The sequence below is a fragment of the Camelus bactrianus genome, chromosome 25 (assembly GCF_048773025.1).
Source record: "Camelus bactrianus isolate YW-2024 breed Bactrian camel chromosome 25, ASM4877302v1, whole genome shotgun sequence".
Classification (NCBI taxonomy): domain Eukaryota; kingdom Metazoa; phylum Chordata; class Mammalia; order Artiodactyla; family Camelidae; genus Camelus; species Camelus bactrianus.
The window spans coordinates 6,010,333-6,035,699 of NC_133563.1; the positions used below are offsets into that span (position 1 = coordinate 6,010,333).

General features: G+C 39.8%; 1 protein-coding gene across 4 annotated transcripts in view; it reads left to right on the top strand.

The window, feature by feature from the left end:
• The first annotated feature begins 696 nt into the window (after window positions 1-696).
• Window positions 697-25,367, top strand: part of CPQ (carboxypeptidase Q) — a 390,372-nt gene continuing 365,701 nt past the window's right edge. For 2 of the 4 annotated variants that reach the window (XM_074353135.1, XM_074353134.1), the window contains exon 1: window positions 1,411-1,429. The gene's annotated coding sequence lies outside the window, so the exon portion shown is untranslated. Of the gene's footprint in view, window positions 847-983; window positions 1,158-1,410; window positions 1,430-25,367 lie in introns of those variants that run through there. The other 2 variants (XM_074353133.1, XM_074353132.1) reach the window with 2 other exon arrangements.

The following is a 25,367-nucleotide window of genomic DNA, read 5'->3' on the forward strand; positions in this document are numbered from 1 at the left end:
TTAACTGAGGGTTAAGTGTGTGTAAGTAAATGGACATACACGTTTTGTACTTCTTAAAAAATTCCCAGTAGGCATGGTTTTTTGTTTGTTTTTTTAAATTAAAAGATTTTTTTTTTTTTGGTTAAAAGGAGAGATCCTAATTGCTCTGTGTTTCACAAAGATAACTGTTTGTATTTGACAAGAGTGTAGTTAAGTAAAGGAATTCAAATTATCAAAACAGAAAAAGTTGAAAATACGTGAGCACACACTTAGTGACCAGCAATGCAAGTGATTTGTTGAGATAAGCTACCCAGGGTCATCAGCCGAGTCTCCCTTCTTGGGCACCTTCACACAATTAACCAGAAACCAAAGAGACAGGACTCTTTCTGATCTCCCAGTTTGTGCTGTCTGCTCCACATTCCCGCATCATCGTCTCTCCAACAATCTTGCAAGATGGGAAAACGATGGCGTAACAATCGCTTACTGGTGGGCGGCATTTGACAGCTCTCAAGGCCGGGGTTTCCAGAAGGGTTGGCCAGGCTCGGAGGCAGAGCCAAACCTTCCACGTTTTCCCTTCAGCTTCACACCCCCACCTCCACCCCCTGCACAGCCGCTTAGCTCATTAACGCACGGGACACCACGCCCAGCCCTTCGCCGGACCTGAGGCTACAGCTCCCGAACCCACCCGTGACTCCCGCCCTGTCCCCAACCCCCCACCACCCCAGCCCAGAGGCCCAGGCCGTGCGGACCCGCGAGGGTCTGAGGGCGACGCTCGGGCCCTTTAGCCGCTAAATAAAGAAGCAAGGCTGCGGGGCCCAGGACAAAGGGTGTGACACTTATTTTCTAACAAGAGCCAGAAGTGAGAAGGTGAGGTGCCAGCCGGCCGGCCCGCGGCCCTCGGGGTCGCCCGAGTCGCAGCGAGGCCCGCGGGCGTTGCGGAGGCGGCGCCCGGGTCCCCGGCCCGGCCCTCCCGTCCGCGCCCGGAGCCCCGCGTCCCGGGCCACAGCGCCCCGCCTTCCCGGCCGCGGCGCAGGGGGGCAGGGCCGCGGTTCCTCCGCGACGCGCAGGGCCAGGGCCGCGTCGGGGGTGTGGCGCTGCCACCTGAAGGCCTGGGCCTCGAGCCTGCCCTAGGCGCTGTCGCCGCCGCCGCCGCCGCCGCCGCCGCGCTGCTCGACCAGGTGCGTTCGCCATGCCCGCGGGCGGCCGGGCCTGGCTCCTCCCGGCGGCCGGGCTGAGGCGGGGTGGGGTGAGGTGGCGGGGTGGACTTCCCAAGTCGCTCATTCGTGGGAGTGACTGACGGACGGGATGGGGAGGCCACCGGGAGACAGGCTGGGCCTGCGGCTTCCGCGACTCGGGCCCAGAAATGAGGAAGCCGAGTGCGGGCGCCCAGATGGAGGAGGATGCTGTGCGCCGCCCGCGGCGAGCGGGGCGCCAAGGTTCATTGGCCAAGGTCGCCTCCTCTTACCTCTCGTCTCCGGCGCGGGGGGAGGGGTGCCTGAGCCGCCGTCGCCCGCATCTGGAGCCCATTCCTCGTTCCCCTGAGCCTCCAGGGTACTTTATCAGGGCTCATTTGTGGTTCTTTTCTCTTTCTATCTCGTACTTCAGTTTTGGTATGCACGTCTAGGCTCCACACAGGCTCTTAGGCTCCATAAGGGCACAGCCCCCGTATGTCGGGTACTCACTGGTGCTCAGGAAGCAATGAATGAACGAGTGAGTTCCTATGAACTGGTGAGTTAATGAATCGGTGAATGAGTTCACATAAAGCAGAGCCGAAAGGAGGAATACGCGAATGGGTATCAGTACACATGACGTGGACGCAGTGGAGGCACAGGCTTAGAACTCTTCTGATAATTTTCCAAAAGCTGTGTAAATGTTGCACTCTTGTAAGTGGAGTCAGTCAGATTGTGGCTACTTGAAAGGAGTTCTGTGCTGTTTTTAAAGAAAATAATCACCAGAAGCACCGCCTCAGATTTCCACTTGAGGTAGATTTTCGTGTATGTGTTGCTTAAAACAAAGGAGGCTTTTTCTTGTCTGTGTTTTCTACTTTGGGCTTTGGAGAATCATTGTCACCATAATAATATTTAATGTATTCCTGAAAGATAAAGGTGAATCTGATTTTAGTAACTTGTTTGTAAAACCAGACATTTCTTTGAATTCAGGATTTTGAGGAATCTTGTTTGTTTTCCTGAGACGGGTGCTGGCTGGTTTGTGGGTGGCTGATGAAGGCTGAATATAGTTCAGAGAGGAAAAGAGAGACGTTTATCTGTGTGCAGACACTTTGGAAGTTACACTGGTTGAGACTGCTTTAATTTGATTGGCTACCGCATCAGTTCTAGGTTTCCAGACCTGGGTTTCTGAAAGGCTGGATGACTTTAGACTTGTCACTTGATCTCTTTAGGTCTCAGTTTCTTAATCTCCAAGATGCAGGAGGTTAGGTAGGACCCCGTCCTGAGTTAGTCTTCCAGGGTTCTCTTTTATCAGGTAAAAGATGAAGTTGCAGGTGACTTCATGAAGTCTGCTCACTCCCGCTGCTCTGCTCGGGATTCCATAGAATCTTGGCGCCACTATCTTCTCTGCAAATCACATCTAGTTCCTCTTCCTCCAAAAGGACCTGGGGGCTTGAGATGAGAATTATAGACTCTGGTTTGGTGGGGAGAAAGGAGGGCAAGATTACTTTGTGCATTGCCACAGGCCCCCGGCCCTGGGTCTAACTTGTTTCTAATGCAATCAGCCTGACAGTGCCATATATTTTCATTATATCTAGGGAGTTGTATCTCTATTTATTTGCCTGCATTTGAGATTAGTTATCATAGATCACAATGTTTTGGAACTGGAAGGACCTTAGAGAGTTTTTTTAAAGGCACTTAAAAAGTCATTTTATATAGATATTAAAATATTTTTTGCATGCCACATTTAACAAACACAAAGTCCCAGACGTGTTAAATAAAATAAAATTAATGTTACCTACTTCAGCTATTTCAACTCTGTTGGGAGAAGTGAAGCCAAACGTCGTGCTTGGTGAAAAAGACCAACTTTCTCTGACTCTTTTTCTCAAAGATCCACTTACGGGGTCATGTGTGGCTCAGGCATGGAATGTAACAGCTGACATTTATAAGGCACTGACCGCACCTAGAACTGTTATTTTTAACCTTTTTACTTACATTGCCCCATTTAATCCTCACTGTGGACCTAAGAGTTAGGTACAATTGTAATCCCTATTCAATCTTCCTAAATAGAAACCGTGCTTGGAAAATGGGTAAGTCAGGTGTTCAAAACATAGGCAGTTGGAGGCAGGGTTTCTCCCAGAAATAGAGACAATCTCTGCTAGGAAAAACGGTGTCATGTTGGATAATGTGGTCTCTGTGTGTGTTCCAGGATATATATTAAATTCTGGGCACTGTGTGTTAGTGAATTAAGAATGGGAGCCCAGGAATGATTTAAGACTGAATTACAGAGAATTGATTGTTATATCATTTTGAAAATTACTAAATTCCATTGGTACTCTGGTAAACTCTAATATTTTGACCTAGATGCTCATGCATCCTAATTTTAAACATGTTCAGATATATCTATCCAGGGAGTATAAAAAGGGTGACCTCAAGACCTATTTTCAGTGAGTAGCACTTAAGGGCTTTGAACTGTGAGTCCCAGGCACTGCCGTCTCTTGGGCTAGCTTTGGGTCCTTGGGACGCTGCTGCTTCCCAGCCTCCTCCTTTATAAGAACGGCAACTCAATGCAGACGAAATACGATGCCGACCTCACTGTAATCTAGGGGCAGAAATGCACGTTGAGTTTCCAAAACCCTGATAATTAATTGACAAGAGGAAAAGAGAGGCCCAAAAAGTAACTAGAAAATTATTTTGTGTCTTCTTTGTCCGTCACGTTTAGTCTCATAGAAGGCAGAGACCAGTTGGGGCTGCCTGAGAAACTGAGAGCCAGTGCCAGTTTGATTTAGCTCAGGAGGCTGAAACGCTCTGCCCTGAAGGCTGGTGTGGTGGAACAGACCTTCCCATTGCTCACAATATTATGAAAAAAACATTAAAGCAACAATTTTTATTACTTGCCCTGCAGCTAGAGCTTTAAAATGTACTTTGTTCTCCCCCTGCCCTCCCTCAACCACTTAGGTTTTAAAAACAAACAACCCATTCATGTGTTTGCTACATCAGATTATTAGTCCTTTTTTTTTTTTTTTTTTTTTTTTTTTTTATTCTGGGCTCTGTTTCTTTAAAGCAGCAAAGGAGGACTGGTGTGCTTCTAGGTCTATGGAATTTTTCTTCAGTTCTTACTTTGTTCAGCATATATTCATTTCAGTAACCATTTATTGAGTGCATACTACGTGCCAGATAGAGATGAGTGAGATACTGAGTTTGGGTAGGAAAGGGATCCATCCACATATGGTTGCAGCACCAGGTGATGTGCAGTAGTGTCCGCTCATTCTCCCAGGAAAGAGGTGCAGTTAGAGCTTAGCAAGACTTCACAGAGGAGGTAAATTTGGAACGGGATTCTGAAGCTTAAGGGCTAAGAGGAGAGGGAGAGAAGGATGCTCTAAGCACAGAGAACTACATGGGCAAAGAAAAGGACGCAAGTATGAGCATAGCATCCCCAGGGAGAGATGGGGGTTCAGCATGGCTGTGGTAGAGAAGTCTTGTGATGCTGGGGCCAGAGAAAGAAGGTCCTTGAATGGTGTGTTATTTAGACTTAATCAGAGCTTAGATAATCTTTTTAAAGAGTTTTTAAGCTGAATTTTTAAGCAGAGGAGTGCTATGATTGGATTTTCTTTAGAAAATAGCTCCAGCAATAATTTTTCGGAGGACCCAGAGAGGGGAAAGCCAGGAGGCCAGAGGGAAATAAGGATGCTGTTGCTATAGTCCAGATGAAATAGCACCGGTTTGAGAGAGACTCGGAAAATAGGGAAGGCAGGATTTAATGACTAGTTGGATATGCGAAATCAGGTTGAAAATAATTCTGAGGTTTTGATTGCTTAACTGGTTATGATGATGCCACTGATGAGGATAATAAATGTAAGATGAGGAAGAGGTTTTGAGAGAATGACAGTGAGTAGAGGGAACTGGAACATCCAGGGGCGATCCCTAGTGTGCAGCCTTGACGGTAGCTGTACTGTGATGTCACAGCCAAGACCTGCCAAACTTTACAACAGGCCCTCGGTCTAAAAAGATAAATCACTTTAAAAAGAAGGGAAAAAATCACATTAGACTTTCTAATGATCCTTATATTTCAGATGAGTTTCTTAGAACTCTAATTCTTATGTAAGTTCTAGTGGAGAGAAAAAAGTTAGATACTCAAACAGTGAGGGATTATTACAAACCATCTAGAGAAACCAGAGTAGATAAACGCAGACAGGAGTGGTTGAAAGGAACACAGATAAGCAAATGGCAGGAGGGTAGCAGAGAGGACTGATTGCCGCAGACACGGGTAAAGGCAGATCTGGAATAGAGAGAAGGCATTTGAGCTGGTTCTTCAAAATAACGTACTTCTTAAGTGGCAAGAATATCACAAGCTTTGGTTTCTCATCTTATGCAGCTTGTTAGGAAAAAACAAACAGGAGATTGTTCATAGATGCTGTGCAGGGGGTTTGATCTTATTTTGCAAAGTGTTGGGAGACTTTGAACTAAGGGAAGAATAACAGATAGGATAAGATCAAGTGGAAAGGATAATGGTTAGGAGGAATTTTCAGAGTATTTAATGAATTCTGTGAGAAATAGTAGCTAACAAAGAAAAAGGTGGATCGATGTAGTGTTGTCTTAGTGTTGCGGCATTAGATTTGCTTGGAAAAAAGAATATATTATCATAGCACTTCAAATATAAGAAGAATTTTTACATTTGATTGTTACATTAGTGCCTGGTCGCACCCAGATATAGGTGCGCACCTATATCTGGGTGCGGCCAGGCACTATTATCTTTTCTTTATAAACTAAAAATTTGGATATTAAGGAGGCTGCAGTTCGCCTCAGATCCCTAGGTGGCAAGGACTCCAGGGCTTCTGACTTTCTGCCCTCTGCTCTGTCCATTGTATCAGAGCCTTGCGTTGCCTTGGAACCTTGGCCTTTTATAGGGTGTCCCCTCCACCTCCCACCATGTCACATCGTGTAAAAGTAAGAGTAAAGTAGATAATATCTGAAGGCCAACAAAACCAAGATCTCTGGAGACAGGGGCAGTGATGGAAAGGATCCTTAGTGCCAGCTCTGCTACGTGCAGTAGGGGTGGTCATGAAAGAGATTATGTGTGGCAATTGGATCATCCTTAAAATGCAATAGGAGAGTCCACCATATAAAACAGTCTTATGATTATGTCTTCCAAGAGGCAAATAACCCCTTTATAAGTGAACAATTAATCATGCCTTAATATATTATCTGGATAAGTCCAGACTTTCAAATATGGAGTTTGCTTAAGGCAAGATAACATCTGCAGTAAGCTACATCTACATTGATTATATTATAGGTAAAGCCTTTTCCAACTTGAGTATCAAACATGAAAACGGAAATCTGGAGCTGGAATCCCCTAATTATTTGGGGCCATTTAAAACATATTGAACTGTAATGATTTGTAGTTAAATCCATCTAGCTAACTTTACTGGATGTTGGGTGGGGTGAAGAAGCCCAGCTGGGAAATGGAGAGACAGGCTCATCACTGGCACTGCCCCTGGTCTGATGGTGGGACCCACAAGAGACAGGCATGAGTGTAATAAATCCATCAACATAGTGGGCCAGGGTAGGGAAACCAGAAACCTTTATGGGCCTTGAGTTCCACATCCTTATTAAAATGAAACCAAGTATAATTCAAAGCAAAGAGCGCTATGCTAGGTCTAGGGTTGTTTTATGTGGATAAAGGATAAAATCTACAAGGAAGACAGAATCGTTGTGACCTTTTATGGGCTAGGCATTTAAAAATACTTATCTTTAAAATATATAAAGGAAATGGTCAGAAGTATGAGACAATGACCAAAACAATATGTAGGAGGCTTTAAGATCTTTTGTTTACATGGCATATCAAGTAGACAAAAGACAAATGGTAACGTGCAGAAGACAAATGGTTGGATTTGAATAATATAATTAATGAGGTTGAAGAATATAATTCATAAGGGTGAATAGGGAAGTAGAAAGGTTCAATCCCATGATTGATTAAATGTTTATCAAATAATTATTTATGTTCTATATGAATGTATATGTGTGATGTATATTATATATGTATATATGGTCTCTTATTCACAGAAAATTCATTTCTTCTTCAGAACATTTATGAAAGATTGTAAAAATAGATTAATTGAAGAATTCAGTGAATTCCAGAGTCTTGCTGGTCTTGTGCTTCAGTCCTCTGGTTTAGTGTCTGTTTTCAGTTAACTTTGTAATAGACTGAAATGATAGAAAGAAAACATCCCCTTTCTTGATGCTGTCAAGTGGCTCATGTAATTAATCTTCCACCTTCTTATGTATGTGTCCTTTTTGTTCCCAGGACATCATTTTGAGATTCTTTTACCATTATCGAAATACTTTGGATCCATGTTACCTATAACTAACCTGAAGATGCATTTGTTACATTTGATTTGATTCCTCATCATTAATGCCCTGTGCTGTATTACAAAGTTTGCTATCTGAGACATCTGACTGTTCTTTCATTGGGTTTTTCTTTTCATTAACATTTCTGAGCTAAAGCTTGCAGAAAACTGGGGGCCATAGGAAGACTAGGGAATGAATGGAAAGTCACAAACCCCAATTAACTTTTTGAGAAGCAGAAGGCACGTCATGGAAATCAGCACTGTTCTGACTCCATTGCACTACCTATTCAGTCTAAATTTTAGAGGTTACCACTTAAGCTAATCACTCACTAGCAGCCTATATATTCTCTATAGTTTAACAGTTAAGAACATGGGCTTTGAAGTTAGTTTCCTGGGTTCAAATCTCAGCTCTGTCACCAACACCTGTATGATCTTGGACCAATTACATATCCTCTGTATGCCTCAGTTTCTCTATCTGTAAAAAGGGGAAAATAATTATAACTGCCTGTGGAGGTAGAATAATGTCCTCCCCTAAAGGTGCCCATGCCCTAATCCCCAGAACCTGTGAATATGATAGGTTACGTGGCAAAGGAGAATTAAGGTTGCAGATGGAATTAAGATCGCTCACTATCTGACCTTAAATCCATATCCTGGATTATGCGGATGGGCCCAAGTAACAGTGGAAGAGGGGGACAGAAGAGGAGTCAGAGTTAGGGAGATGTGACTGTGGAAGAATGGCGAGGGAGATGCAACGTTGCCGGCTTTGAAGATGGAGGAAGGAGGCCATGAGACAAGGGATGGGTGGCCATGAGAAGCTGGAAAAGGCAAAGATCCTTCCCTAGGGCCATCGGAAGGACTGCAGCCCTGCCAGCACTTTGATTTTACCTGGTGGCTCTAGTTCTGGATTTCTGACTACAGAACTGTAAGATAATAAATTTATATTGTTTAAGCCACTAAGTTTGTGATAATTTGTTGTGGCAGCAATAGGAAACTAATGCATTGTCCTATAGGTTTGTTGTAGGGTTAATAAATGTAAACACTTAGGACAGACCTGCTCAGTCAGTAGTAGCCACTAGCATAGTTATTTTTTTCATTGGTACTTTTGTTTCCCTCTTGTCTTTGCCCCTTTGTCATAGTTGTCTTGTGATTACCCAAAATTGTTGGAACCCACCCAACCTGCCCCAAGACTGTGGCCTTAGGAGTCTCTCACTCTCATGGCAGCCCATACTCTGTCTCCAGAAGTTTGTCAAAATACCATTTAGATATTCCTAGAGTTTATGGGTCCAGTCGTTTCTGCTCCAGGTAAGCAGATCTGGCCTGGGACTCTCTAGATTTGCCTCTCTTTCCATATTTTAGGGTGTTGGTTTGCCTTGCATCCTCACTTTTCTGCCGGGTCCAAGAAAAGTTGTTGATTTTCAGTTGGTTCTGTTTTATTTGTTGTTGTAAGGATGGGAGTGATGACGGATGGAGGGCAGTGCTGTCATTACTTATGGCTATAGTGAGCTCTTCTTTTCTCAAGAGATCTCCATCTCTACACTTGACCACTGATTTCTGTTCTCTGGGTTTCATCTCATCAGTTTCATACCCAAATATGCTTTCTGTGTGTTCTATTTCGGTTAATGGCATCTCAGTCTATGAGATAGCAGGTAATGTGATGTATCTGAAATATAGGGTGCAAAACAGGCTCAGAATCTGAGGTCATCCTTAACCCTTCCTTTTTTTCTCATCCTCAAAACTTAGTGGGTCACCAAATGCTGTTGTGTCCACCTGTGACAGCACCTGAATATTTCTGTTTTTATCCTCCCATCCTTCCTATCACGGTTCTAGTCATGCCCCCGCTTACTGTCTCTTGCCTTGATCAGGCAGAATCTCTTAAATCACTTCATCCTCCAGACTGCCTCAAGAGTTGGATCATAGGCTAGGTCACATTACTTCCCTTCTCAGAAGACCTACATTTTGAGAAATTGTCTCTGGAATAAAGTCTAAACTCTTAATATGATGTTTAATGTTCCTGAAGATTTGGCATGAAAATGTATTTCTCAGTGCTTTCCTGGTGTGTTCGCTTGCTGTATTATTTTGTTAGGGCTACTGTAACAAAATACCACCGAGTTGGTGGCTTAAACAGTAGAAACTTATTTTTTCACAGTTCTAGAGGCTGGAAGTCCAAGATCAAGGTGCCAGCAGGTTTGATTTCTTTTGAAGCTTCTCTCCTTGGCTTGCAGATGACCCCTGCTGTTTCGTCACATGATCATTTTTTTTTTTTTGTCTGTTCACGTGCATCCCTGGTGTCTCTGTGTGTCCAAATGTCCTCTTCTTATAAGAACATCAGTCAGACTGTATTCGGGCCCATCCTAAAGCCCTCATTTTAACTTAACTACCTTTTTAAAGGCCCTATCTCCAAATACAGTTACATTCTGAGGCACTGGGTGTGAGAGCTTAAGCATGTAAATTGGGGTTGGGACACAATTCAGCTCATGACACCTACTACGTCCCTCCATGTATCCTGTGTGTGTGTCAGATCACATCATGAGTGCACATCATGACATGGGAAGATTTGAAAAATGCTGATTCCAGGGCCCCACCTAACTCTGTGGGTTCTGAAACCCCTTCTGAAATGCAACTGGAATTCATTCATTGTACGCATGTGTGTGTTTAAATTTCTCCCTAGTGCTTTATAATACCACAGCTTTTTATGCCCTAGACTTTTTACCATTTCTGGGGAACATGTTATAAATGTTCACATCTTTGCTCATAGTTGTTCTTTAACTAGAAATACTCTTCCCACCATACAGCTATGAAAATTCATCTGTCCTGCCAGGCTGATCTGAAATACCATCTTCTCTGTTGTTTCTTCCTTGTTCTCTCCTGTGATAATACTGCAATAGTTTATCATTACAGTTGACCCTTGAACACTTTGGAGGTTAGGGCCCCCAACCCCTATGCAGTTGAAAATCCAAGTGTAACTTTACAGTCAGCACCCCACTCTCCATATCCTTGGTTCTGCATCCTCAGATTCAACCAACCTTCAATCATGTAGTACTGTAATATTTACTGAAAAAAATCCACGTGTAAGTGGACACACGCAGTTCAAACCTGTGTTGTTCAAGTGTCAACTGTACTTTATTGTAAGTACCTAAGAGTTTCTTTCCTTTTGTTTTGTATCATGGTCATTTGCCTTCTTCTTTTATCAGTTTCCTGAGGCTAAGGGTGAGATATTCTTTATTTCTGTATATCTGAAACAGCTACAGTTGCTCTGCACATAATTTTTAATCAGTCAATGTCTGTAGTATGAATAAATGAATGAATTCAATAAATTCTAATAATTTTCATATGACTTTTTATATAATGGAGACCATTGGATTAAAAAATAACCTTATCAAATGTAAAAGTTGTGGCAAATTTTATTCTTGAATTAAATTTTTTAGCATTGTATATAAACAGTGTTCTTCATGTGTATTTCCAATCTAGGACCTTAAACTTTAAAAAATTTTTCTTAAAGACAGTATTTGATAATAGGAACAGGATATAATGAAAACATCACAACAGTTTGCAATAAAGGCATCTTTTTTTGCCTTGCATTTTCAAGGTGGAGTATGGATGGTCCAGTTCTTAAAGATGAATGGATTCCCCAATGTCCACTTGTGGTGTGTCCTTGTTTATCCTCCAGTCAAGAACTGCTTCCTTATAGCTGGCATGTTAAAGTGGACTTGTCTATTAGCTGAGCTAATAAGCTGTGTTTCCCTGAGTCAATGAATAACAGAAACAGTTCTCGAAATGATTGCATCAACTAAGACCCTGTTTCTGGGCAGTGATCTGGAGTCTGGCATTTCCTTTGTGTTAGTTTTCCCCAAACTACTAAAACTCCTAGAGCTGGAGTAATCACCTCTTAAATAGTTCCTCCAAAGCCTTTTCTGAACCATGGCAGGCAGCAGCAGAGACTGGCAGGGGAAGGACTGATAGCTACTCATGAGAGGAAGAAGGACTCTGCTTTGAAAACACAGATGAGCCTTTGGATGTGGAAATTTACAAGGCTCAGAGAGCCCCGAAACATCTTTAGAAGCTGAGCCCAGCAGAATAATGGGAGGCTGTGTGCTGGCTTGGCATTGGAGCCTGTCTGGCACAAACTACGCTGTAAACAACTCTTCAAACATTTGCATCTGCATACATGACATTGGATTCTCAAAATGTCCAATTAAACACTTGTCAATGGAAGAAATGTTTGCTTCCTCAGCTGACCTGGTGACAGCCTGGCCTTTCTGATGGGGAAGGAGTTTCAGCTGATACTGTTGTAGGCTCTTCCTTTCAGGACCCAGTCTTGTCCTTCTTGTTCAGACAAAATTCTTCTTGAAAGCCGTGGAGACTGTGCCAAGCTATGGACCATGGGATTAGGTTAGGTAACTAGAGAGAAATACTGAGGCTGTGAGTGTTTTAGAAACCCAAGAAACCCTACTCAGTTCTTTAGTTTCTTTTGCACAGTTCTAAGCTCTCTGTGCTTGAAAACTTATAAAAGTGATAGTAGCTGAGAAAGTGAGAAAGGGCATTGCTGATACATATATATGTGTATATATATATATCTTTAACTATAAATCTCTTCAGGACTAAATTCATATTTTCAACACTTCAACAAATATATATTGGCCGAGTGTTAAACGTGTGTATATGTGTGTGTAGTGTATGCGTGTCTTGATCCTTGCTGATAGACATAGAAATGCTCAGTTACAGGTCACTGTGATTGGTGTAGCAGTGAAAGTTTTGGACACATGATGTAGAAGTACAAAGGAAGAGAGGAGGGAAATAGGGAGAAGAATCAAATTTAGGTTATTTTTTTAGCAAAATTGGCACGTATGCGGAAGTAGAAAGCTCTGTGACCTTGAGCAAATTTTCCAATTCTACTAGCTTCAGTTTCCTAGTTTGTAAAATAGGGAATATAATATCAAGAACATCAAAGGTTATTGTCAGGGTTACAGAAAGTGATCTGTGTAAACTGCTTACAGTGGCACCTGCCACACTGTCAATGTTAGCTAATAATGAAATATTAATAACTTTTCGGACAGAGGAGATTTAAGCATTCCTTCATGGTGATGGGAAGGAGCGAGGGAGACAGAGAAAAATTCGATAGTTAGTGTGTGGCTGAACCACACTGACTCCATTTTGTCAGCTCCATCCTGAGCCCGCAGTCCTACCGCCACCCCTATTCGCATGACTGAGCTTTAGCATAACTCGCAAGGAGTTCGCCCAAGCCAGATACGTTCCCCATCAGCTTTTACTCTTGCCTTCATCTGATGTGAAAAGTGAAAGAGTGCATAAGGCTGACACAGATGGGTAATGGTCCTGAGACCCCTGGGGGACAGAAAATCCCTGGGCCCCGTCTTTGGTGTGGTTATGCTTCTCACTTAGTAGTCAGATTCTGTTTTTAGCTTTGGCCCCTTTAAATCCCCCTGTACCCCTTTCCGCAGCGCGAAGTGCAGCTGCGAACGCCTCTGGATCATCCGTCCTCCTGATCCTTCCTGCCTGTGTGTAAGTTTCTCACAGTAAACTTCATAATTGCACTTTATGGAATTGCCTGCTTCATTTTTCGGTCTCAAAGTACCTTCTTGGTTTGGAGAATATAATTCAATATCTCCATCTTCCAATAACTGGTACGATATGGACAGAGAATTTAGCTTTGGAAAGGAGGGTGGGCAATTCTTTCACTGGGACATGAGCTGAGAAGAACGGTACAGATAAAGAGATAGAAGAGTTTTGATTTGAGGATGAAGAAAGCCAAGTCATCTCATAGTTGTAATATTGTATTCTTGGTTATGTAGAAGAGGAGAGCTTTTGCTGAGCATGAGGGGAATAGGGGTTGAATCTGGGGCTTAAGGAGAGTGGAAAAACTGTTTGGCAGCTGCTATGGGAATTTGATAGGGGTCAGCTGGAGATAAATATAAGGGTTGCTGAGCAATGCAAGGGACCCAGCTGAGATCAGACAGCCTTAGTTTACAGTGGAGAAATTTGGCATGGTTAGGTCAATGTTGATGATGGTATTATGGTACAAGTACAGAGAAAAATCAAAATTAATTTTGAAGAATTAGCAACTAAGTGAGGAGGAAAGGCAAAGGCATTGTACAGTGTTAATGAAAGCATTGTTGGAATCATTAATCACCAAGTGAAGCTGTGAACCAAGATTAATGTGAAATGGTGAGTTGAGTGGATAGAAGGACAGTCACACTGGAGGTGAGGAAGTGTCTTAGTTCTGGCTGCTGTTAACAAAGTGTCATAGACTGGAAGGCTTATACACAACAGAAATTTACTTCTCACCGTCTGGAGGCTAGAAGTCCGAGATCAGGGTGCCAGCCTGGACAGGTTCTGGTGGGGATCCTCTTCTGGGTTGCAGACTGCCATCTTCTCACTGTGTCCTCACATGGCAAAAAAAGAGGATGCAAGAGCTCTCTGGTGTCCATTTTATAAGGGCACTAATCCCATTCATGAGGACCCTACCCTCAAGACCTAATTACCTCCCAAAGGCCCCAACCTCCTATACCATCACAGTATGGTTAGGATTTCAACATATACATTTTGGGGGGACACATTTAGTCTATTGCAGGAGGCTCTTCACTTAGACAGCCAGCATCAGTCTAGCTGCTACTCTGTGCCAGACGTGTGCTGAGTGCTGGAGATACAAGGATGAAGAAAGCATGATTCACTTTAAAAGCTCAAAAGCATTTACTGAGCTCCTCCAATATACTGGGCAGATCACCCATATGACATGATCTTTCCCTTGAGAAGCTTTAAGACTAGTGACATAATCTGCATAATTTCGATTCAGGTTGTGGTAAACTTTGAAGGAGATAAGTGGAGGGCAGTAGGAAATCACAGAAGAGGACATTCAACACAGCCTGTGAGAAGAAAAGCCAGGTCGGGAAAAGCACCCTTGAAAAGGTTGTGCCTGAGTTGCCTCAAGATGATTGAAAGAGTGTGAGGGTGAAAAAGAGCAGAAAGGGAGAGGAAACAGCAGAGTGAGGGGATTGATTTGGCAAGTGCAGGTAAGAAATAGGTGGTCCTTTTCTCATTGTATATTTTTGGCTCCTTTGTTCTAAATCATTCTTCAGTTTGTTAATGTGGTGTATCATGTTGATTGATTTACAGATATTGAAAAATCCTTGCATCCCTGGGATAAATCCCTTTTAATGTATTGTTGTAGTCAGTTTGCTAGTATTTTTTTTGAGGATTTTTGCATCTATATTCATAAGTGATATTGGCCTGTAATTTTCTCTATCTCTCTTTTTTTTTTTTGGTGATATCTTTGTTTGGTTTTGGAATCAGGGTGATGGTGGTCTCATAGAATGAATTTGGAAGTGTCCCTTCCTCTGCAGTTTACTGAAATAGTTTCAGAATGATAGGCATTAACTCTTCTCTTTTTTCTTCTGTCAACTAAATCTTAACCATCATTTAAAGCCTGACTGAAGTCCTGCCTCTTTTAAGAAGTCTTCTTTAATTATTCAGATCACCCATGTTCTCTTTTTTTTAATACTTCATTTTCACTACTGATTATTTACACTTCAATTTTTGCTTATCTTTTGGTTTTCACAATACATGTTATACTTCCAAGGGTGAAAATCCTACCTTTCACTACTTTTGTACCATGCATAATTCTGATCATATAGTTTTAAATAAATAGTTGATAATTGATTAATTATTAATTGGGGAAAAGTACTAATCTACAATAATTGCACTTTGGATAAGCTTTGTGAGCTTCTCTTTTCCCCATAGAAAGAAATAATAGTGGATTGATTAGACTGACAGATGCAGAAACAATTTAGTCCGATTTAACAAATCCTTATTGAGTTCTGGAGCATATGGCAAGTGCTGGAAAGTGTTCATTTGCTCACTTATTCAGTCAACAAATATTTATTGAGTATCCACTATTTGCCCCACACTGTGTGAGTTATTGTAATTCATGTATACTATTAGACATTCAAACATTGAGAATCCAAACATGAATCTGACATGGTCTTCATCCTCAATTTGCTTTGCTTAAATGATCAATGATGACATCATTTAATGATTATAAAGCATTATGGAAAAGTAAATAATATGCTGCAGACACACAAAGAAAGGAGCAATTCATTCTGACTTGGATAGTTCAGGAAAGGATTCACAGAGGAGATAACATTCAGGAAAAAAATGAAGTGGGTGAGGAGGTAGCTTTGACACCCATGTTTGCTTTGTGAAAATTTTGTACTTTACACAGTATGTTGTTAAAAATTAACATGCTGGAGAGTTTCCACTTCTGGGAAGAGGGAGTAGATGTACTATTTCCTATTTATCTCACTAAGTACAACTAAAAACAATTAAAAACTTCTCTCTCTCTCTCTATCTGTCTATATAGCTATCTATCTATCTATCTAAAACATAAGAAGACTCTGAAAGATGGAAAGAATGCAGACCAGCTAGGGGCATTGGGACCTGGGTTCCATGGGTTTTCTTTTTGTGTCATATATCTCAGACTTGGAACTGAAAAAGCTGGCAACTTGGAAATGCCAATGAGTACAGATGAAAAAAAAATCCCCTACAAAAGCCTGCTCTCTCTAGTCAAAGTACCAGGAAAGGGATAGTCTAGCAAGACAGAAACTTAGAAAGTAACCACTCTACTACAGTCAAACATTAAAGAAAAAATATAGCCCCACTGTGATCCATGCCAACAAAGACTGAGTGGGTAGCTTAGACTTCTACCCTCATAAAACTGTTATAACATATCCCAACATGCCTGCCAGATAGTATCAAAGAAGACCAAGCAGGGAGGCTGGACTTCCACACCTAATGGCCATTAATGAGCCTCCCTATCCCCAACTCCACCTGTGGAGTACATAGAGACCATGTAGGGAGCTGGGACTATGCCATTTGGCAGTAATGTACCCCTCCCCTTCCCTGCTGGCATGGTGATAGAGGAGATCTCCTGGAGAGTCAGGACTTCCACCATTGTCAGTAGTTACGAGGTCATCTCACTACATTGTCAGTGGAGACCATGTAGGGTATCTGAAACTCCCACCTTCATTCAGAATTTATAAGGAGACCCCCCTCCCCCTTTGAGTGTCAGTGGAGAACATGGACTGCTACCTCCACTGGCAGTGCTGAGGCAGTAGCATCTGCTACCTCCTTCTCCTACTGCAGTGGTACCAGAGAAAACCAGCTAAAATAGATTTAAATAAGATCCAGAGTCTTATAATACAACAATGTCTGTGTTCCAACTGAAAATCACTTGTCATAACAACAACAACAACAACAACAACAACAACAACAACAACACCCAGAGAGGTCTCAAATTGAATGAAAAAGGAAAATTGATAGATGCCAACACCAAGATGACAGAGATTTTAGAATTATCTGACAAAGACTTTAAAACAGCCTGATAAGAGTGGTTTAATGAGCAATTACAAACATGCTTGAAACAAATCAAAAAGTACTGAAATGAAAGCCTCAGAAAGAAATAGAAGGTCTCAACCAAGAAATAGAAGATACAAAGAAAAATCTAATGGAAAGTTTATGTCTGAAAAATAGTATAAGCAAAATAAAAATATCAGTGAATGAACTCAGTATCAGAATGGAGGTGACAGAAGAAAGAATCAGTAAACTGTAGAAATAGAGCAATAGAAATTGCCCAGTCTAATGAACAGAGAAAAAATAGACTGGAAAAAAAAGTGAACAGAGCCTCAGGGAGCAGTTGTACTATAAGAAAGATCTAACATTCATGTCATCAGTGTCTCAGAAGGAGAGGAAAGAGAAATCAGGACTGAAAAAACTCTCAAAGAAATAATGGCTGCAAACTTCCCAAATTTGATAAGAGACATAAACCTAGAGATTCAAGAAGCTGCACTGGCTTCCAACAGGGTAAACTCAAAGATTTCTCTGCCAACACAAAGTGTAATCAAACTTCTGAAAGCTAAAGACAAAGGGAAAAAAAATCTTGAAAGCAGCCAGAGCAAAATGATACCTTACCTATGGTGAAAAACAATTAGAATGAGAATGGATTTCTCATCAGAAACCACGGAGGTCAGAAGATGGTGACACAATATTTTTTAGGTGCTGAAAGAAAATAACTGTCAACCTGGACTTTACATCTAGCAAACATATCCTTTAGGAATAAAGGCAAAATCAAGACATTCTCGGGTAAAAGAAAACAACCTTAAGTAGACCTACCCTAAAAGAATGACTAAAAGAAGTTCTCTGAACAGAAAGGAAATGATAAAAGAAGGAATATTAGGAACATCAGGAAGGAAAGAAAGAACATAGTAAACAAATATATCAGTAAATACAATTGGCTTTCAGTTTCCTCTTGAGTTTTCTTAATTGTGTTTGTGGTTGTGGTGAAAAGTATAACACTCTCTAAATGTGATTCTAAATGTATGTAGAGATAATATTTAAGAAAATTATATTATAAACATGGAAGGTTAAGGAGACATAATGTGAGGTAAGATTTCTATACTTCAAACTGGTAAAATTATGGTAGCTGTAGACTGACATTACATACGTAATGTAATACCTAGAGGAATCACTAAAAAAGCTATGCAAAGAGATTTACTTGAAAACACTATAGATAAGTCAAAATGGAATTCTAAAAAATGTTCAAGTAACCCATAGGCAGGCAGGAAAGAAGCTAGAGAAACAAAAAGCAGAAAGGAAAAATAGAAAACAAAAAATAAAGCAGCAGACTTAAACTTTAGCATATCAATAATTACATTAAATGTAAATGGTGTAAGTACATCAATTAAAAACAAATTGGCAGAATGGATTAAAAAACATGTTTCAACTGTATGCTATCTACAAGAAACTCATTCCAAATAGAACAATATAGGCAGACTAAAAATAAAAGGATTGAATAACATAAATGGTTGGTTCTCATTATTTGTGGTAGCTAACAAAGTCACTGTGAATGCTGAATTAACAAATATTGAACTGCTGCTCCTAAGGGAAATGCAGGGTTAGGTTCCTGTGAACCTCTGTTCACATTTTTCAACTAATCAATACATGTTCTTGTTTTATGTGTGTTTTTATTTAAAGACACCTTATGGGTATACATTTTTGATTCATTAACTTTGAACTCACTGCCAATAGCACTGTGACTCATGTCTGATCAAAGCTTATCTAACACCCATGTTTTCTTTGTAAGGCACATCATAACTTCTTGCACTTAGGAAGAGTAGACAGCACTTCAGGACTATGCTTGAGGGTATTTTAGCAATGAAATTACTAATGAAAAGGACAGAAATGAGAAAAATGTGGTGCTAAATTGATTGAGAAAAGAACATTAAATGTTTCAGAAGTAAATGTTTCAGGTTAAGAGATGAAATAAGCAGTCAGAGATTGCTTTGTTTGACTTTAGCTGGAAATAAGCATGCCAGGCAACTCAATTTTTTTGCTGCTCTGTGCATGTCTATGAATGACTCCAAAAGCACTACACATATTGCTTTTGGGGTTACAAATAAATTTTAACCAGTGGGTCAGTTAGCAAATACAGAATTCACAAATAATGAGAACTAACTGGATCATGCAAAGATTAATCAAAGAAAAGCAGAATCAGCTTAAGTAAACTCCAGGGCAAAGAAAATCACCAGAGACAGAGAGAGACATTGTATAATGATAAAAGAGTTAATCCTAAGAAGGTATAGCAATTCTAAATGTGTAGGCACTAACAAACAGCTGCAAAACCCGTGAAACAAGAACTGATAGAAATGAAAGGAGAAATAGACAAATTTAAAGTTATATTTGGAGATTTCAATACCCACCTCTCAACAATTGATAGAACAACTAGGCAGAAAACCAGCAAGGATATACCAGAATTCAACAATACCTATACCAACCCAAAGATCTAATAGATATTATAGAACATTGCACTCAACAAGAGCAGAATACATTTTCTTTTCAAGTGCTCATGGAACATTATATACTAAGGCAGACCATATGTTAGGCCATAAAACAAACCTCAACAAATTTAAAAAACTGAACTCATACAGAGTATGTTCTTTGATCGCAATGCCATTAAATTAGAAATGAATAGCAGAAAGATTACAGGAAAATCTAGAAACACTTGGAAACTAAACAAAACACTTCCAAATAATGCATGGGTCAAAGAAGTCTCAGGGAAATTTTAAAAATTAAAGAGAATAAAAATGAAAATGTAATATGTCAAATTGCAACACAGCTTATGCAGTTCTAAGAAGAAGATGTATAGCACTAAATGCATACAGTAGAAAAGAGAAAGTCTAATCTCAATCTAAGCTCCTACCCCAAGAGCCTAAAATCAAAATAAACCCAAAGCAAGCAGAAAAAAGGAAATAGCAAAGAGCAGAAATCAATGCCACTGAAAGCAGAAAAACAGTGGAGAAAATTAATGGAACAGAGTTGATTCTTTGAAAAGATTAATAAAATTGACAGTTCTCTAGCAAGACTGACAAAGAATAAAAAGAGAGAAAGAGAGAAGACACAAATACCCAATATTAGGAATGAAGTAGGAAATCACCAACTGCAGACACCAAGAAGTTAACAAGGGACTACACACTATAAGCAACTTTACATATGTAAATTTGATAGTGCAGATGTAACAGACCAATTCCTTGAAAAACACAGACTGTTACAATTTACTCAATATGAAACAAACCATTTGAATAGCCCTATAGTTATAAAGGAAATTGAATTGATAATTTTAAAACTCCCAAGAAAGAAATCTCTAGCCCTAGATGGTTTCAGTAGAGAATTCTGGACCAAATGTTTAAAGAAGAATTAACACCAGTTTTGTATAACCTAATCCTGAAAACAGAAAAGAGGGAACATTTCCCAAGTCACTTTATGAAGCTAGTATTACTTTGATATCAAATGGCAAAAACAGTACAGAAAAGAGAGCTACAGACCAATGTCCCTTATGAATATAGACACAAAAATCCTTAACAAAATATTAGCAAATAAAATTCAAAAACACGGAAAAAGAACTGTATATCATGACCAAGGGAGATTTATCTGATAAATGCAATGTAATCCCCTATATTAAGAGACTAAGGAAGAATAATCACATGATTATATCATTTGATGCAGAAAAAGCATTTGACAAAATTCAATATCCATTCATAATTAAAACTCACAGAATGATAGGAGTAGAAGGGAGTTTCCTCAATTTGATGAAGAACACCTATGAGAAACCTTCAGCTAACATTTTACTTAATGGTGAAAAACTGAATGCTTTTCCTGAGATCCGAGTAAAGTGGGAAGACTCATTCTACTTGACTTCAAGCCTTATACAGGTACAGTAATCAAGTCTGAATGGTATTGGTGGATGAATAGAGACATAGATGAATGGAGCAGAACAAAGGACTTAGAAATAGACTCATGTAAATATGTCTAACTGATTTTCCACAAAGGTACCAAAGCAATGCAATGAAGGAAAAGTAGCCCTTTCCACAATGGTGCTGGAGCATTTGGACACCATTAGCAAAATATGAACCTTGACCTAAATCTCACACCTTATATGAAAATTAAGTCAAAATGGATCATGGACTGAAATGAAAAATGTAAAACTATAAAACTTTTAGGAAAAAACATAGAAGAATATCTTCAGGATCTAGATGATGCTTGACAAAGAGTTCTTAGACTTGACACCAAGAGCATGATCCTTATGAAGAAAAAGTGGCAAATTACACTAAATTTAAATGAAAAACTTTTGCCCTATGGAAGACCCTGTTAAAGGGGTGAAAAGACAAGATTTGGATTGATATTAAATTTTTCCAAGTTACATATCTGACAAAGGACTATGATCTAGAATACACACACACACACACACACACACACACACACACTTACACACACACTTTTAAACCTTAGCAGTTAGAAAGCAGGCAGTCTGACTAGAACTTGGACAAAACAAGAGGAAACATTTTACTGAATTAGATATACAGATGGCAAATAAACACCTGGAAAAATGTACATCATTGTCCATTAGGGAGATGCAAATTAAAACCACAATGAACTAGCACCATACCTATCACAATGGCTAAAATAAAAAATAATGGCAACACTAACTGGCAAGGATGCAGAGCAAACTGATCACTAATACATTGTTGGTGAGAATGTAAAATGTCACAGCCACTCTGGGAAGTAGTTTAGCAGTATCTTTAAAAACTAAACATGTAGCTACCAAGCAATCCAGCAGTTGTACTCCTGAGCATTTATTCCAGAGAAATGAACATTTATTTTGAGATGAAGCCTATACACTTATGTTCATAGCAGACTTACTTGTAATAGCCAAAACCTGGAAACAACCCAGATGTTCTTTAATGGATGAATGGTTAAATATGCTGTGGTACACCCATACAATGGAATATTACTCAGAAATGAAAAGGAACAGACTATTAATACAGGCGGTGACCTGGATGAGAAAAGGCAATCCTAAAATTATATGCTATGTGATTTTACTTCTATTAACATATTCTTAAAATGACAAATTATAGAAATGGAGAAGAAACTTGTGGTTGCTGGGATCTAAGGAGCAGGAAATGGTAGCAGTCTGAGGGTGGGAGGAAGAGTGGGTGTAGCTGTAAAAGCATGAACACAAGGGATGCTTGTGTTGAAGGAAATATTCTATATCTTGACTGTGTCAATGACAGTATCCTGTTTCTGATATTGCACTATAGGTTTGTAAGATGTTACGTTGGGGAAAATTCAGTAAAGGATACATGGAATCTCTCTGTGCTCTTTCTTATAACTGTGTGAATCTACAATGATCTCAAAGTAAAGTGTAATTAAAAATCTAAGTAAACTTTAGTGTAGTATCCTTCCCTGTGGTTGCTAATCTTAAATCTTTTGTCAACCAATAATATACTGGTCTATAAACATTTATTCTGAATTCCTGTGTTGCACTCAGCATTCTGGTGGCTTGGACTATTAGGAATACAATTATGGAAGCAGAGGATTTATAGTGTATACAAACTAAAGTGTGAGTGTGTGTGTGTGTGTGTATGAAAACTGTGTGCGAGTATGTCTAAGGGAGTGGACATAACTCTATTTTTTTCAATATTTCTAATGTTTCATTGTAAATTGTAAGAGCTATAACGTAAAGTGGCATTTGTAATCCTATTCAGTTCCTAACTTGCCAAGGAGAATATTCTCTCTCCGGATATGTAGCTTCACTACAGTACTAAGCATTGTATTGTCAAATCCATGTGAATTATGCAAAACAAAAGAAAAGCAAATGGCCTAGCTAAGATTTGGCAGCTGCAACAAGGATCCTATCAATGTGACGTTTGTTGTAATGGATTACGTTTAAAAGAATTCTTTCAAGTAACTCTAGTGGTTGAAATGAATGAAGAATCATATGAAGAATCTGCAACTCACTTCCAAAAACTGAGGAAAAAATAGAAAATAAGATACTTGGCAACTTTTCCTGGTTTGTATTTATGGAGTATATAAATTTAGCATTTTATACTCTTTCCTAATTATCAGTTAGTTTGCCTGATCTAGTTAAGTTTTAACTAGAGTGGTAATTCACTGCTATGGTATTCAGGGATCTAGCAAAAAATAAAAGGTTCTATCAGATCTTATAGTTTAGAAGAATTCTTACAGATTTAGGTTTAATAGATGAAGACTTCTCTGCTTTTATAGAACCAGATAATTATCTTTCTGTGTAATATCTAACATCAGCTTACTATATAGCTTCATGGATATCTGATACCATGTGTGAAAGCTGCTATATTATAGATCACAAAGCAGGTAGTTAACAAACACTTAGTGCCTGGATAGGGCTGCACCACTGTACCACCCCTAGACCATGTGAATGATGTCCTCTGGGGTCGTGCAGTATACAGTGAACCCAGTTCTATGCTGCAGCCCTGGCACCCACCATGTGGCTGATACCATTCTAGGTACCAGGAATACAGCATTGAACTGAACAGATGAAAATCCCTGCCCTCATGGAGTTTCCATTCTAGACTGGAAATATGGACTATGGTAAAGTTAATTTTATAGTATGTTTGTGAGTGACATGTTCTGTGCAGAAAAATAAAGCAAGGGACAAGGAAAAGGTCCGCTTGAGCAGGGGAAATCACTAGAATTTCGAATCTGGTGGTCAAGGGAAGATTAACCAAAAAGTGAATTTTGAGCGTTGCCTTGAAGGTACTATTTTCCTTCTGATTAAGAGTGTTCCAAATAGAGGGAACAGTGAGTACAGAGGTTCTGAGATGGGAACCTTGCACGTTAGCAAGGACGGCAGAGTGACTGGAACAGAGGGAGGGAGTAGTGATGAGGTCTGAAAGTAGCAGGGGCCTGGTGGGCCATCCCAGGGACTTCGCTTCTTATTCTGAGCGAGATGGGGAGCAATTTGATGGCTTTAAGCAGGGGAACGTCCTATTTGACAGATAGCTCTGGTGTGAGTACCACATTGCCTTGCTAGTTAGGAAGCCACTCAAATATCATACTGAAGCAATTTACCAAAAAAATGCGAAGTTAGGGCTGTAACTGGGGAAAGGGTGGTTAGATTGAAAAAAAAGCACCCCCGCCCCCAAACCATACACATGCAACACCTGGGGAGACTTTTCTATTACTTTTAAGAAAGTGAAGGTGGAGAATGGGAATATAGTCTTGTAATAAAAACTGTCTTGTATCTAAAATAATTGTTGGACTAGAAACAATGAAACTGACCATAGGAGATCTATTTTAGTAGGTAACGCAATAGTGTATCAACCATTATCATGGTATCTTCAAATTTTCTACATCACAAAATACCCATTACAGCTTGGATTCTTTCCACTGGAAAAACCAACTGGAAACAGAAAAGTTTCTGAAGAGGAAAGTCTAAGATGTAGAAGGAACTAAAATGCATGGATTTTCTGAACTTTTTGCCCTATCCTTAATGATACTGTGCTTAAAACACTTTTGTGGGTTTGAGATAGTTTAATAAACGCACTCATTTACATTCTCATTAAAGTCAGATCTACACGATTGAATAGTATTGTTTTGTAGTCTCTCACGTGTAAGACTTCATGACCTAAGTAAAGTTTTATATAACCCTGAATTAGTGGTACTAAGGGTATATGTTTCCTTAAGAAATGTTTGCGAAGACTTTAGTATAATGAAAAGCTACCTAACTCAGTTGGCTAAGAATTATTGCATTTCTCCAGATAAAGGTCTGTCAGCACATCCATGACAGGCACATATTTTCGGGTTGAACTTGGCATAGCAGTTCTAAAGAAGAAAGAGACTCAAAATCTTTCTTTCCTTTTGTTTGAAGAAGGAGACATTCCCTTTGTACCCTAATGCAGCTACATCGCACAAAACTTTTTGGGAATCTTGATTTTTATTTTGTTTTTAGTAAAATAAGAAGTGCCTTTGAAAAACAGTTTATCTTTGGATGTAAAGGAAGGAAAAACACCTTTTGATGTTTGGCAACAGATTTGCTTAAGAACAGAAATGAGTTAAAGGGCTTTTAAAAAAGAGCCAGTATTATCCATTTTTTTTTCTCCTAGAGATCATAATCACACTGAAAATTGAAACAGTGATATCCTCAAGGGTAGAATTTATCTCACCTGTCCCTGGAACAAGAATACCCACAAAGATGACACCCTCTTTAGAAGAATAGACACTAAGTGCACATTTGTTGAGAATTTAAGAAAATACATGACAGATAAAAGAAAGCATATAAAAAAGACTCAGTTTTTATAGTTCTTGAGGCAAAATATGCAAGTGGAACAGCACTCAAAAAGGGTATAGTTAAGTGTCAGTTTCCCCTTCCTCCTGCTCTAAGCTCCCAGGTGACTCTCCGCAGAGGCACCCTTGTTATCAGCATCTTGTGAATCCTTCAGGAGAGAGCATATTCTCTTTTTTGGTAGTTAAATGGTAGCTTATATACACTTTT